Genomic DNA, 12,804 nt, shown 5'->3' on the forward strand with positions numbered 1-12,804 from the left:
GTGTTCTTTATTCTCCTTTGATCCAGGTGGGTTGACACCAATTGATGCATTTTAGATGGCTGCTTGCTAGCATTTAAGACCCCAGACACCACTCTTCAAAGTGGGATGCAGAATGTTTTCTTAATAGATTTTATTATGCCAATTGACTTAGATGTCCCCTGAAACCATGGTCCCCAGACCCCTGCCCCTGCTACGCTGGCCTTCGAAGCATTCAGTTTCTTCAGGAAACTTCTTTGCTTTTGGTTTAGTCCAATTGTGCTGACCTCCCCTGTATTGTGTGCTGTCTTTCCCTTCACTTAAAGTAGTTCTTATCTACTATCTAATTAGAGAATGCCCCTCTCCCACCCTCCCTCCCTCCCTCCCTCCGTCCCTCCCTCCCTCCCTCCTCTCGTAACTACAAAAGAATGTTTTCTTCTCAGTTTAAACTATTTCTCAAGTTCTTATAATAGTGGTCTTACACAATATTTGTCCTTTTGAAACTGACCAATTTCACTCAGCATAATGCCTTCCAGGTTCCTCCATGTTATGAAATGTTTCACAGATTCCTCACTATTCTTTATTGATGCATAGTATTCCATTGTGTGAATATACCATAATTTATCCATTCATCTGTTGATGGGCACCTTGGTTGCTTCCATGTTTTTGCTATTGTAAACAGTGCTGCAGTAAGCATGGGTGTGCATATATCTGTTTGTGTAAAGGCTCTTATTTCTCTAGGCTATATTCCAAGGAGTGGAATTCCTGGATCGTATGGTAGTTCTATTTCTAGCTTTTTAAGGAACTGCCAAATCGATTTCCAAAGTGGTTGTACCATTTGACGTTCCCACCAGCAGTGTAGAAGTGTTCCAGCCTCTCCAACATTTATTATTTTGTCTTTTTTGGATTAATGCCAGCCTTGTTGGAGTGAGATGAAATCTCATTGTAGTTTTGATCTGCATTTCTCTAATGGCTAATGATCATGAACATTTCCTCATATATCTGTTAGCTACCTGAATGTCTTCTTTAATGAAGTGTCTATTCATATCTTTTGCCCATGTTTTAATTGGGTTATTTGTCTTTTTGCAGTTGAGTTTTTGCAGTATCATATAGATTTTAGAGATAGGCGCTGATCAGAAATGTCATAGCTAAAAACTTTTTCCCAGTCTGTAGGTAGTCTTTTTACTGTTTTGGTGAAGTCTTTGGATGAGCATAGGTGTTTGATTTTTTGGAGCTCCCAGTTATCTGGTTTTTCTTCTATATTTATAATGTTTTGTATACTGTTTATGCCATGTATTAGGGCTCCTAACGTTGTCCCTATTTTTTCTTCCATGATCTTTATTGTTTTAGATTTTATATTTAGGACTTTGATCCATTTTGAGTTAGCTCTTGTGCATGGAGTGAGGTATGGGTCTTGTTTCATTTTTTTGCAGATGGAAATCCAGTTATGCCAGCACCGTTTGTTAAAAAGACTGTCTTTTCCCCATTTAACTGTTTTGGGGCCTTTGTCAAGTATCAACTGCTCATATGTGGATGGATTTATGTCTGGATTCTCAATTCTGTTCCATCGGTCTATGTGTATGTTGTTGTACCAGTACCAGGCTGTTTTGACTACTGTGGCGGTTTAATAGGTTCTAAAATCAGGTAAAGTAAGGCCTCCCACTTGGTTCTTCTTTTTCAGTAATGCCTTATTTATCCGGGGCCTCTTTCCCGTCATATATGAAGTTAGTGATTTGTTTCTCCATCTCCTTAAAGAATGTCATTGGGATTTGGATCGGCATTGCATTGAATGTATAGATCGCTTTTGGTAGAATAGACATTTTTATAATGTTAAGTCTTCCTATCCACAAGCAAGGTATGTTCTTCTACTTATGTAAGTCTCTTTTGGTTTCTTGCAGAAGTGTACTGTTGTTTTCTTTGTATAAGTCTTTTACATCTCTGGTAGGATTTATTCGTAAGTATTTTATCTTCTTGGCTACTGTAAATGGCATTGATTTGGTGATTTCTTGTTCGATGTTCTTTTTGTTGGTGTAGAGGAATCCAATTGATTTTTGTATGTTTATCTTGTATCCCGATACTCTGCTGAAGTGTTCTATTAGTTTCAGTAGTTTTCTGGAGGATTCCTTAGGGTTTTCTGTGTATAAGATTATGTCATTTGCAAATAGAGATATTTTTACTTCTTCCTTGCCAATCTGGATGCCCTTTATTTCTTTGTCTAGCCTAATTGCTCTGGCTAGGACTTCCAGCACAATGTTGAATAAGAGTGGTGAGAAAGGGCATCCTTGTCTGGTTCCTGATCTCAGTGGGAATGTTTTCAGGCTTTCTCCATTTAGGGTGATGTTGGCTGTTGGCTTTGTATAAATGCCCTAAATTATGTTGAGAAATTTTCCTTCTATTCCTGTTTCGCTGAGAGTTTTTATCATGAATGAGTGTTGAACTTTGTGAAATTCGTTTTCTGCATCAATTGATAAAATCATGTGATTTTCGTCTTTTGTTTTATTTATGTGGCAGATTATAATAATTGATTTTGTAATGTTGAACCATACCTGTAAACCTGGTATGAATCCCAATTGGTCATGGTGAATTATTTTTTTGATATGTTGTTGAATTCTATTGGCTAAAATTTGTCAAAGATTTTTGCATCTACATTCATGAGGGATAAAAAAAAAATTTTTTTTTTATAGGTGTATAATTTTCTTGTGGTGTCTTTCCCTGGTTTTGGTATCAGGGATATGGTGGCTTCATAGAATGAGTTCGGTAGTGTTCCGTCCTTTTCTATGCTCGGAAATACGTTTAGTAGTAGTGGTGTTAACTCTTCTCTGAAAGTTTGGTAGAACTCTTCAGTGAAGCCGTCGAGATCCGGGCTTTGTTTTGTTGAGAATTTTTTATTACCTTTTCAATCTCTTCTTTTGTTATGGGTCTATTTAGTTGTTCTACCTCTGTTTGTGTTAGTTTAGGTAGGTAGTGTGTTTCTAGGAATTCATCCATTTCTTCTAAGTTTTCAAATTTGAGTATAGTTTTTCATAGTAATCTGATATGATTCTTTTAATTTCATTTGGGTCTGTTGTAATATCGCCCGTCTCATTTCTTATTCGGGTTATTTGCTTCCTCTCCTGTTTTTCTTTTGTTAGTTTGGCCAATGGTTTATCAATTTTGCTGAGTTTTTCAAAAAACCAGCTTTTGGTCTTGTTAATTCTTTCAATTGTTTTTCTGTTTTTTATTTCATTTAGTTCAGCTCTAATTTTTATTGTTTTCTTCTGGTGCCTGTGGGTTTCTTTCGTTGCTCTCTTTCTATTTGTTCAAGTTGTAGGGATAATTCTTTGAATTTGGCCCTTTCTTCTTTTTGGACGTGTGCATTTATTGATATAAATTGGCCTCTGAGCACTGCTTTTGCTGTGTCTCAAAGGTTCTGGTAGGAAGTGTTTTCATTCTCATTGGACTCTCTGAATTTCTTTATTCCATCCTTAATGTCTTCTATTATCCAGTCTTTTTTGAACAGGGTATTGTTCAGTTTCCAAGTGTTTGTTTCCTTTTCCCTGCTCTTCCTGTTATTGATTTCTACTTTTATGCCTTATGGTCAGAGAAGATGCTTTGTAATATTTCCATGTTTTGGATTCTGCTAAGGCTTGCTTTATGACCTAATATGTGGTCTATTTTAGAGAATGTTCCATGTGAACTAGAAAAGAAAGTATAGTTGTTTGCTGTTGGGTGGAATGTTCTGTATATGTCTATGAGGTCAAGTTGGTTGATTGTGGCATTTAGATCTTCCGCGTCTTTATTGAGCTTCTTTCTGGATGCCCTGTCCTTCACTGAAAGTGTTGTGTTGATGTCTGCTATTATTGTGGAGCTGTCTATCTCACTTTTCAATGCTGATAGAGTTTATTTATCTTGCAGCCCTGTTGTTGGGTGCATAAATATTTGATATGGTTATATTTTCTTGGTGTATTGTCCCTTTAATCCTTATATAGTGTCCTTCCTTATCCTTTCTGATGGATTTAACGTTAAAGTCTATTTTGTCAGAAACTAATATTGCCACTCCTGCTCTTTTTTGATTGTTTTCTTGGTATTTTTTTTCCATCCTTTGAGTTTTAGTTTGTTTGTGTCTCTAAGTCTAAGGTGTGTCTCTTGTAGGCAGCATATAGATGAATCTTGTTTTTTAATCCATTCTACCACTCTCTGTCTCTTTATTGGTGCATTTAGTCCATTTACATTCAGGGTAATTATGGACAGGTATGAATTTAGTGCTATCATTTTGATGTATTTTTTTGTGTGTTGTTGACAGTTTCTTTTTCCAACTTAATTTTATGTGCTGAGTAGATTATCTTTTTATATTGTCTTTTCATCATATTTGTTGTTGTTGATTTTGTTTCTGCTGAGTCTCTATTTTTTCTTATGTTTTATTGTGATGAGTAGGATAGTTTGTCTCCTTTGTGGTTACCTTATTATTTACCCCTATTTTTCTAAATTTAAACCTAACTTTTATTTCTTTGTATCGCCGTATCTTCTGCTCCATATGGAAGGTGTACAATTACATTTTTTAGTCCCTCTTTATTATTCTAATGTTGTCTTCTTTTATACAGTAACATCGCTGTTACCCTGTTTTGAGATTTTTTTTTTTTTTTAAATCTTGCTTTGTTTTTTTACATTTCCCTGTCTGGGTTGACTTCTGGTTGCTCTACCCAGTGTTCTAGTCTTGGGTTGATACCTGATATTATTGATTTTCTAACCAAAGAACTCCCTTTAGTATTTCTTGTAGTTTTGGTTGGGTTTTTACAAATTCCATAAACTTGCGTTTATCTGGAAATGTCTTAATTTCACCTTCATATTTAAGAGACAGTTTTGCTGGATATATGCTTCTTGGCAGGCAATTTTTTTCCTTCAATTTTTTAAATATGTCATCCCATTGCCTTCTTGCCTGCGTGGTTTCTGCTGAGTAGTCTGAGCTTATTCTTATTGGCTGTTCTTTGTTGGTAACTTTTCATTTATCCCTCGCTGCTCTTATAATTGTCTCTTTGTCTTTGGTTTTGGCAAGTTTGATTATAATATGTCTTGGTGAATTTCTTTTAAGACCTACCTTATGTGGAGTTCGATGAGCATCTTGGATAGATATCTTCCCATCTTTCACAATATCAGGGAAGTTTTCTGCCAACAAATCTTCAACAGTTTTCTCTGTATTTTCTGTTATCCCTCCCTGTTCTGGTACTCCAATCACTTCCAGGTTAATTCTCTTGATAGAGTCCCACATGATTCTTAATGTTTCTACATTTTTTAAAATTCTTTTATCTGATTTTTCTTCAGATATATTAGTGCCACGTGATTTATCTTCGAGTTCAGAAATTGTAGCTTCTACTTGCTCAGTTCTGCTCCTCTGACTTTCTATGGAGTTGTCTAATTGTGTAGTTTTATTGTTAATCTTCTGAATTTCTGATTACTGTCTGCCTGTTGATTTTTCCAGCTTATTAAACTTTTCATTATGTTCCTGAATAATCTTTTGGAGTTCTTCAGTTGCTTTATCTGTGTGTTCCTCGGCTTGTTCTGCATATTGCCTCATTTCCTTCCTGATGTCTTGAAGGGTTCTGTATATTAAACTTTTGTATTCTGCATCTGCTAATTCCAGGAATGCACTTTCATCTAAAAGATCCCTGGATTCTTTGTTTTGAGAGCCTGTTGAGGTGATCATGGTCTATTTCTTTATGTGACTTGATATTGACTGTTGTCTCTGAGCCATCTATAAGTTATTGTATTAGTTTATGCTTACTTATTGTGTCATAGCTGCTTGCTTTGTTTTGTTTTGGTATACCCCTATGGGTTGCTTGAGTGAGCTAACTTGATTATTTTCTCCTTTGGAGCTCTGGTGTCCTGTCCCCAGCTGGCTACAGTTGTTGTCAGGTATATCAGTCTAGGAGTTCATTCAGTTTTCTTGTATGAATTCAGCTCAGGTTTCCAGGTAGCTGATATCAAGTGTGTGGTACAGGCTCTGTCCTGCAGTCTTAGAGGGGCAGGGGTGATTGGCGTATATACCGGTATCTGATTGCAGCAGGGGTTCACGCTCTGAACAAGACAGGGGGCTGAGAACTGACCCGCACGTGTCTCTGAGGAGCACGCGTCTCTGTTCCTGAGAGCATGCTGGTGGGTGGGCTCTGCAGAGGGATCATGGGCACCCAAAGTTTTTGTTGTAAGGACTGGAAGGTACCAGTTATCTTTGGACCCCTGTTGCGGGTGGCTGGATGACCTGATTGGAGTACCAGTCCCTAGGTCCCTGATGTGGGTAGGTGAGTACCTTGTTTAATAGGCAAAGCAATGTCAAACGTCAAACACCCACCTCTCCACTGCATAGCTGTAATGGTTGGAGTTTGCCGACAAGGGTCTGTTCTCCCAAAATAGGCTCACGCAGGTCCATGCAGAAAGGAAAGATGCTCAAGGTCCACGGATGGTTTATGTTTGGACAGGATCCGCTTCTGTCCTGAGCTCCCCAGGTTAATAGAGCTAGCAAATTATCTTTTACCCCCAGTTGCAAGTTTTTTCCTTCCCCAAGGCCAGGAGGAGGGCTCTAGGTGCTCACCAGGGTGTATCTCAGGCCCAGGGATTCAGCTGCTGAAGCCGACTTGGGAGTGGGGGTGCGTGGTAAAATATACGCAAGTACATAGCTTTTGCCGAGAGCGTGGTTCTCCTCAGGTTGCAGAGGTGTGAGTAGTGTGTGTGGCTGGCTGCTTCTCCCTGAGGAAAGTGCGGCCGAACCCTAGCCACCAGCGCACTGCCGCTGCCACTTCGGGAATGGTGCCTGAGGGCTCCCTATGATTCAGGTTTGGTAACGCCTCTCCGCTTCTGAACGGTCTCTTCCACCCCTTGCCCCTTAGTTCGTTGTCTAAGCTTCCCTTTGATGCTCAGTGCTCCCAGCTTGTCACAAATATACTCGTTTCACTTGTTTTTTCGGGCCTTTGTTGTAAAGAGGGCCCACCAGAAGCGTCTGTCTATTCCGCCATCTTGGCTCCCTCTACGTGAACTTTTAATTTCAAGGGAAGTAGCCAGGTATCTTGGCTACCAGGGTAGAATACTTCTCATTATATATGAACAGAGTTCTATAAATTCCTAGGCTAAGCTAATGATGGTGAGCTTTTATTTTACTGATTATATTATTTTACTCTTTGACCATGTGTATACTACATATGTATCTTCATATTCATTGACACGATATTGTTCAATAATTTCCGCATTCAGTTGGATCACCTTTCTTGAGAACAGGCATAAATATGGATCATAAGTACGCAAAGGAGTGAAGATCACCTGAAATGGTAACTTTGGGGGTACATATAAAAGATTTATTTCTCTCGTATTCAAATTTCTTTAAAAAGCCATTAACTGGATAATGTAAAAAATAACAATATACTATGGGATTCATAACACATAGAAGTCAAACGTATATGTGCAAATGTTTGGCCACAAGAATGAAGATAACAGTTGTATATAGGGAATCCTTAATTTGAACAATAGTGCAGGATTGTTAATGTGAGCAGGAAGTTCAACATGGAATGTAATCTTAGTAATTAATGTAAAAAATTATGATTACTCCGTGACATTTAAAATTTCTTTTCAAAACATTAAAAACTCTCTTGTTATCAGTTACAAATGGGTATTTTTCTTTACACAAGTATTATATTTTGATATGTATTGTGTAAAAATATGCAGAAAAAACCCAAAGAAGAAAACAGAAATTAGGTAAGCCCATTCCCAGAGATAATCATAGTTAACATTTTAGTATATTTATTTCTGAGTTTGTTTCTATGTGTTATTGTTATTAGTTGCTGTTGATTCTCGACTCATGGCAACCCCAAGTATGCAGAGTAAAACTGCTCCATAGAGTTGTCAAGGTTGTGATCTTTTGGAAGCAGATTGCAAGGCCTGTCTTCTGAGGAACCTCTGAATGGTTGTAGTTGATCAGCTTAACCATTAGCCTACCCAGGGACTCTTTTTCTATGTGTGTCTCTGTCTACATAGTTACTAGTATAGATGTAACACTAGTTCAAATTTCAGTCACCACAGTACATACCCATTGTCATGGAGTTGATCCTGACTCAGCAACCTTATAGGATAGAGTAGAACTGTCCCATAGGGTTTCCAAGGAGCGGGTGGTGGATTTGAATGCTGACCTTTTGGGTAGCAGCCAAACTCTTAACCACTGCACCACCAGGGCTCCTACCACATTATATTAACTGTTAATAATTGTGTAAAATACAAACTGCACTGCCAGCTCTTCAGTCCACAAATCACTGAGTAAATCACAGATGCACATCATGATTGGTGGCAAGTCCCATTACTTCTTTCGAAATCTGTTGGTGATTTGTCACTGCATCTGTTACTCAGCTTGTGGCCAGACAGCTAAATGTGTAGTTCTATTGCCTGCTTGTCTCCCAGTGATAAACCTACATGATGTTTTACAAAAACGTTTTGTCAAAGAGGGGTTGGACAACAAAGATAGGAATGCAGCAGAGGAACAGAAAAAAGTGATCGGCTGGAAATGAAGTTTGAAACAAACATAAGTGGAGTTCTAGAAGAAATAGATGATTGTGAGAAGTTGACACTATCACTGTTCCAAAAGCTCTACGTGTGCAGCCAGGGGAACGTGGTGAACGTGCTGACATTAAGGAGGAAAGTGGTGTGACAAAAAGAATGAAGATATGACAGAGGAAGCGATGCTCGTAAAGACGTCCATATCTTGGTGATGCTTCACATCATCGAAAGCACAAAGGGTAAAATGTTAGAAGGGAATATAACAATTCCCCAGAGCATAGGAAGGACGCTCACTTTGTAAGTTCTAGGACAAGAAGGGGATAAGCACTGTTCAGATTACTCGAGAAGGGTTAAAACACTTTAATTCTCAATCCTTTCTTTTGTTTCAAATATCACTAAATGTTAGGTGTAACTAAAAAAAGTTCCTACCTGTTTGTAACTGATAACAAGAGAGTTTTTAATGTTTTGAAAAGAAATTTTAAATGTCATGGAACAATCATAATTTTTTACATTAATTATTAAGATTACTTTCCATGGTTTAACTTCCTGGCCACATTAACAATCCTGCACTATTGTGTGAATTGAGGATTGCTTGTATACAACTGTTGTCTTCGTTCCTGTGTCCAAACATTTGCACATACACGTTTTACTTCTATATGTGTTACGAATCCCATAGTATGTTGTTTTTTACATTATCCAGTCAATGATTTTTTTAAAGAAATTTGAATATGAGAGAAATAAATCTTTTATATTTACCCTCATAGCTACCATTTCAGGCGATCTTCATTCTTTTGCATACTTATGATCCATATTTATGCCTATTCCGAAGAAAGGTGATCCAACTGAATGTGGAAAATATCGAACAATATCATTAATATGACATGCAAGCAAAATTTTGCTGAAGATCATTCAAAAGCGGCTGCAGCAGTATATCAACAGGGAACTGCCAGAAATTCAGGCTGGATTCAGAAGAGGACGTGGGTTATCATTGCTGATGTCAGATGGATCCTGGCTGAAAGCAGAGAATACCAGAAGGGTGTTTACCTGTTGTTTATTGACTATGCAAAGGCATTCGACTGTGTGGATTGTAACAAATTATGGATAACATCATGAAGAATGGTAATTCAAGAACACTTAATTATGCTTATGAGGAACCTTTACATAGATCAAGAGGCAGTTCTTCCGACAGAACAAGGGGATGCTGAGTGGTTTCAAATCAAGAAAGGTGTGTGTCAGGGTTGTATCCTTTCACCATACCTATTCAGTCTTTATGCTGAGCAGATAATATGAGAAGCTGGGCTATGTGAAGAAGAACCGGGCATCAGGGTTGGAGGAAGATTCCTTAACAACCTGTGTTATGCAGATGACACAACCTTGGCTTGCTGAAGGTGAAGAGGACTCAATTGAAGCACTTACTGATAAAGACCAAAGACCACAGCCTTCAGTGTGGATTACACTTCAACATAAAGAAAACAAAAATCCTCACAACTGGACCAATAAGCAACATCATGATAAATGGAGAAAAGATTGAAGTTGTCAAGGATTTCATTTTACGTGGATCCACAATCAACAGCCATGGAAGCAGCAGTCAGGAAATCAAAAGACACATTGCATTGGGCAAACCTTCTGCAAAGGACCTCTTTAAAGTGTTAAAAAGCAAAGATGTCACCTTGAAGACTAAAGTGTGCCTGACCCAAGCCATGGTATTTTCAGTCGCATCATATGCATGTGGTAGCTGGACAATGAATAAGGAATACCAAAGAAGAATTGACGCCTTTGAATTGTGATGTTGGCTAAGAATATTGAATATACTAAGGACTGCCAAAAGAACAAACAAATTTGTCTTGGAAGAAATACCACCAAAATGCTCCTTAGAAGCAAGGATGGCGAGACTGCGTCTTACATACTTTGGACATGTTGTCAAGAAGGATCAGTCCCTGGAGAAGGACATCATGCTTGGCAAATACAGAGTCAGTGGAAAAGAGGAAGACTCTCAATGAGATGGATTGACACAGTGGCTGCAACAATGGGCTCAAACATAACGATTGTAAGGATGGTGCAGGACTGGGTAGTGTTTCATTCTGTTGTGCATAGGGTCGCTATGAGTCGGAAACAATGCAGTGGTACCTAACAACAACAAGTCGTAAGGTGCGCCTGAGTAAAGCCATGGTGTTTTCATTTGCCTCATACGCATGTGAAAGGTGGACAGTGAATAAAGAAGACTGAAGAATTGATGCCTTTGGATTATGGTGTTGCTGAAGAATATTGAATATACCATAGGCTGCTTGAAGAACAAACAAAACTATCCTGGAAGAAGTATAGCCAGAATACGTCTTAGAAGCGAGCACGGCAAGACTTCATCTCACATACATTGGACATGTTATCAGGAGGGACTAAACCCTGGAGAGGGGCACTGTGCTTGGTAAAGTAGATGGTCAGCAAAAAAGAGGAAGACCCTCAATGAGATGGACTGACACAGTAGCTACAATGATGGGCTCAAGCATAACAATGATTGTGAGGATGGTGCAGGACCGGGCAGTATTTTGTTCTGTTTTACATGGGGTCGCAATGAATTGGAACTGACTTGATGGTACCTAACAACAACTTCTAAGTCATGAGCTCCTGATTTTCTTTTACTGAATGCATTTTATATTCAGTAATACTTCTCTACTCTGGCTGTAGGGAACCTCGAGCCTCGCCTTGTGTGAGCTTTGGGAATTGTTTCCCTTAACTTACCTCTAAACCAACCAACCAAACAAACATACCCAAACCCATTGCCATCAAGTCAATTCTGACTCATAGTAACTCCATAGGACATGGTAGAACTGCCCCATAGGTTTTCCTAGGCTGAATCTTTACAGAAGCAGACTGCCACATCTTTCTTCCACTGAGTAGCTGGTGGATTTGAACCTCTGACGTTTTGCTTCGCAGCCAAATGCTTATCTGTTGTGCCACTAGAGCTCCTTTACTGTCACTAAAAAAACCACTAGTAGTTTTTAATTCATAAGAATTTTTTTCATGGCTGTGTGAAGGTTTACTCCAATCATATGCAGTGTTATTTCAGTCAGAGATTCAAGGGGACCTTTACACTGAATTCTGAAGCTCTTTCTCTGTGTAGCTATCTTCTCTCTGGAGCTCTACCTCATAAATTGTAGCTCCTTTGGCCTCATCGAACTCCGGTTCCATCTTCTGGAACTCATCAAGGTTGTTGGACTTTTTTATTGCGCTACCACCTGAAAAGCTGCCTCCTAGCAGAAAGCCTGGACAAGATAGGCTGATCTCATTTGTTTCCCTTCTTTCAGGGATCACTGTCCTGCACTACCTGTAGTCCAGTGTCTGAAAATAGTTATTTTTTATACTTTTGTCTTGTTTTCTAGTTGTTTATGGAGAGAGAGTAATTGCAGAGCCTCCTAACCCCTCATGGCTGGCAGACGAATCCCAAGAGTATACCGTTTATTATATGTCCATCTCTTATTTCAGAATGTGAATAAAATGAAGGCAGTGACCAAGTGGCCAAGCATCACTAACAGGTGGTTGTTAGGCGCCGTCAAGTCGATTTTGACCCATAGTGACCTGATGTATCTGTCTCACGTTGCTCAGTGAGGACTTGACGATAATAACTGAGATCTTAGGATGGTCTTGAAAAATAATGAACCCATTATTATTTTATTGATTTAGTATTGTCTTTATTACTGTAGCTTTGTTTACACTGGAAACCCTGGTGGTGTAGTGGTTAAGTGCTACGGCTGCTAACCAAAGGGTTGGCAGTTCAAATCCGCCAGGCGCTCTTTGGAAACTCTATGGGGCAGTTCTACTCTGTCCAATAGGGTCGCTGTGAGTCAGAATCAACTCGACGGCAGTGGGTTTGGTTTGGTTTTTTGTTAACGCATATGACCATCGTATATTCATTTAAATTATTTGATGCACTATTTGTAAACTTTAATTCTACATATATATTTAAATTTCAAATATCCATAAAAATTATTATACTCTTGTGTTTATCTTATTGGTAAAAATAGCATTATGAAAAGGCTCTTTGTCTTTATACATTAGGGAATAAGCTCTGGTACTTGTTCTTAAAATGTTCTCTATATTGTTCTTGTCATGTTCTCTAGGTAAGAGTAAAAAAAAAATAAAAAAATTTTTTTTTTTAAATATGATTAGAGCCTGGCCTGCGGGGTAGCAGACAGGAGACTTGGGCCTCCCTCGCTGCTCGCCAGGTGCCTGTTCCCCATTTCACAGGGCCTCAGTTTGCTCAGAAGTCAAAGTTCAGATTCGTGAACAGAATCCTACAATTTTTTCTAGCCCCAGACACCCACA

The 12,804-nt window shown here is 38.7% G+C and overlaps 1 protein-coding gene across 7 annotated transcripts in view; it reads left to right on the forward strand.

Moving 5' to 3' along the window:
• Positions 1 to 12,804, forward strand: part of ULK4 (unc-51 like kinase 4) — a 646,083-nt gene that overhangs the window by 326,820 nt on the left and 306,459 nt on the right. The window lies entirely within an intron of this gene.

The sequence above is a fragment of the Loxodonta africana genome, chromosome 22 (genome assembly GCF_030014295.1).
Source record: "Loxodonta africana isolate mLoxAfr1 chromosome 22, mLoxAfr1.hap2, whole genome shotgun sequence".
NCBI classification, from domain to species: Eukaryota; Metazoa; Chordata; class Mammalia; order Proboscidea; family Elephantidae; genus Loxodonta; species Loxodonta africana.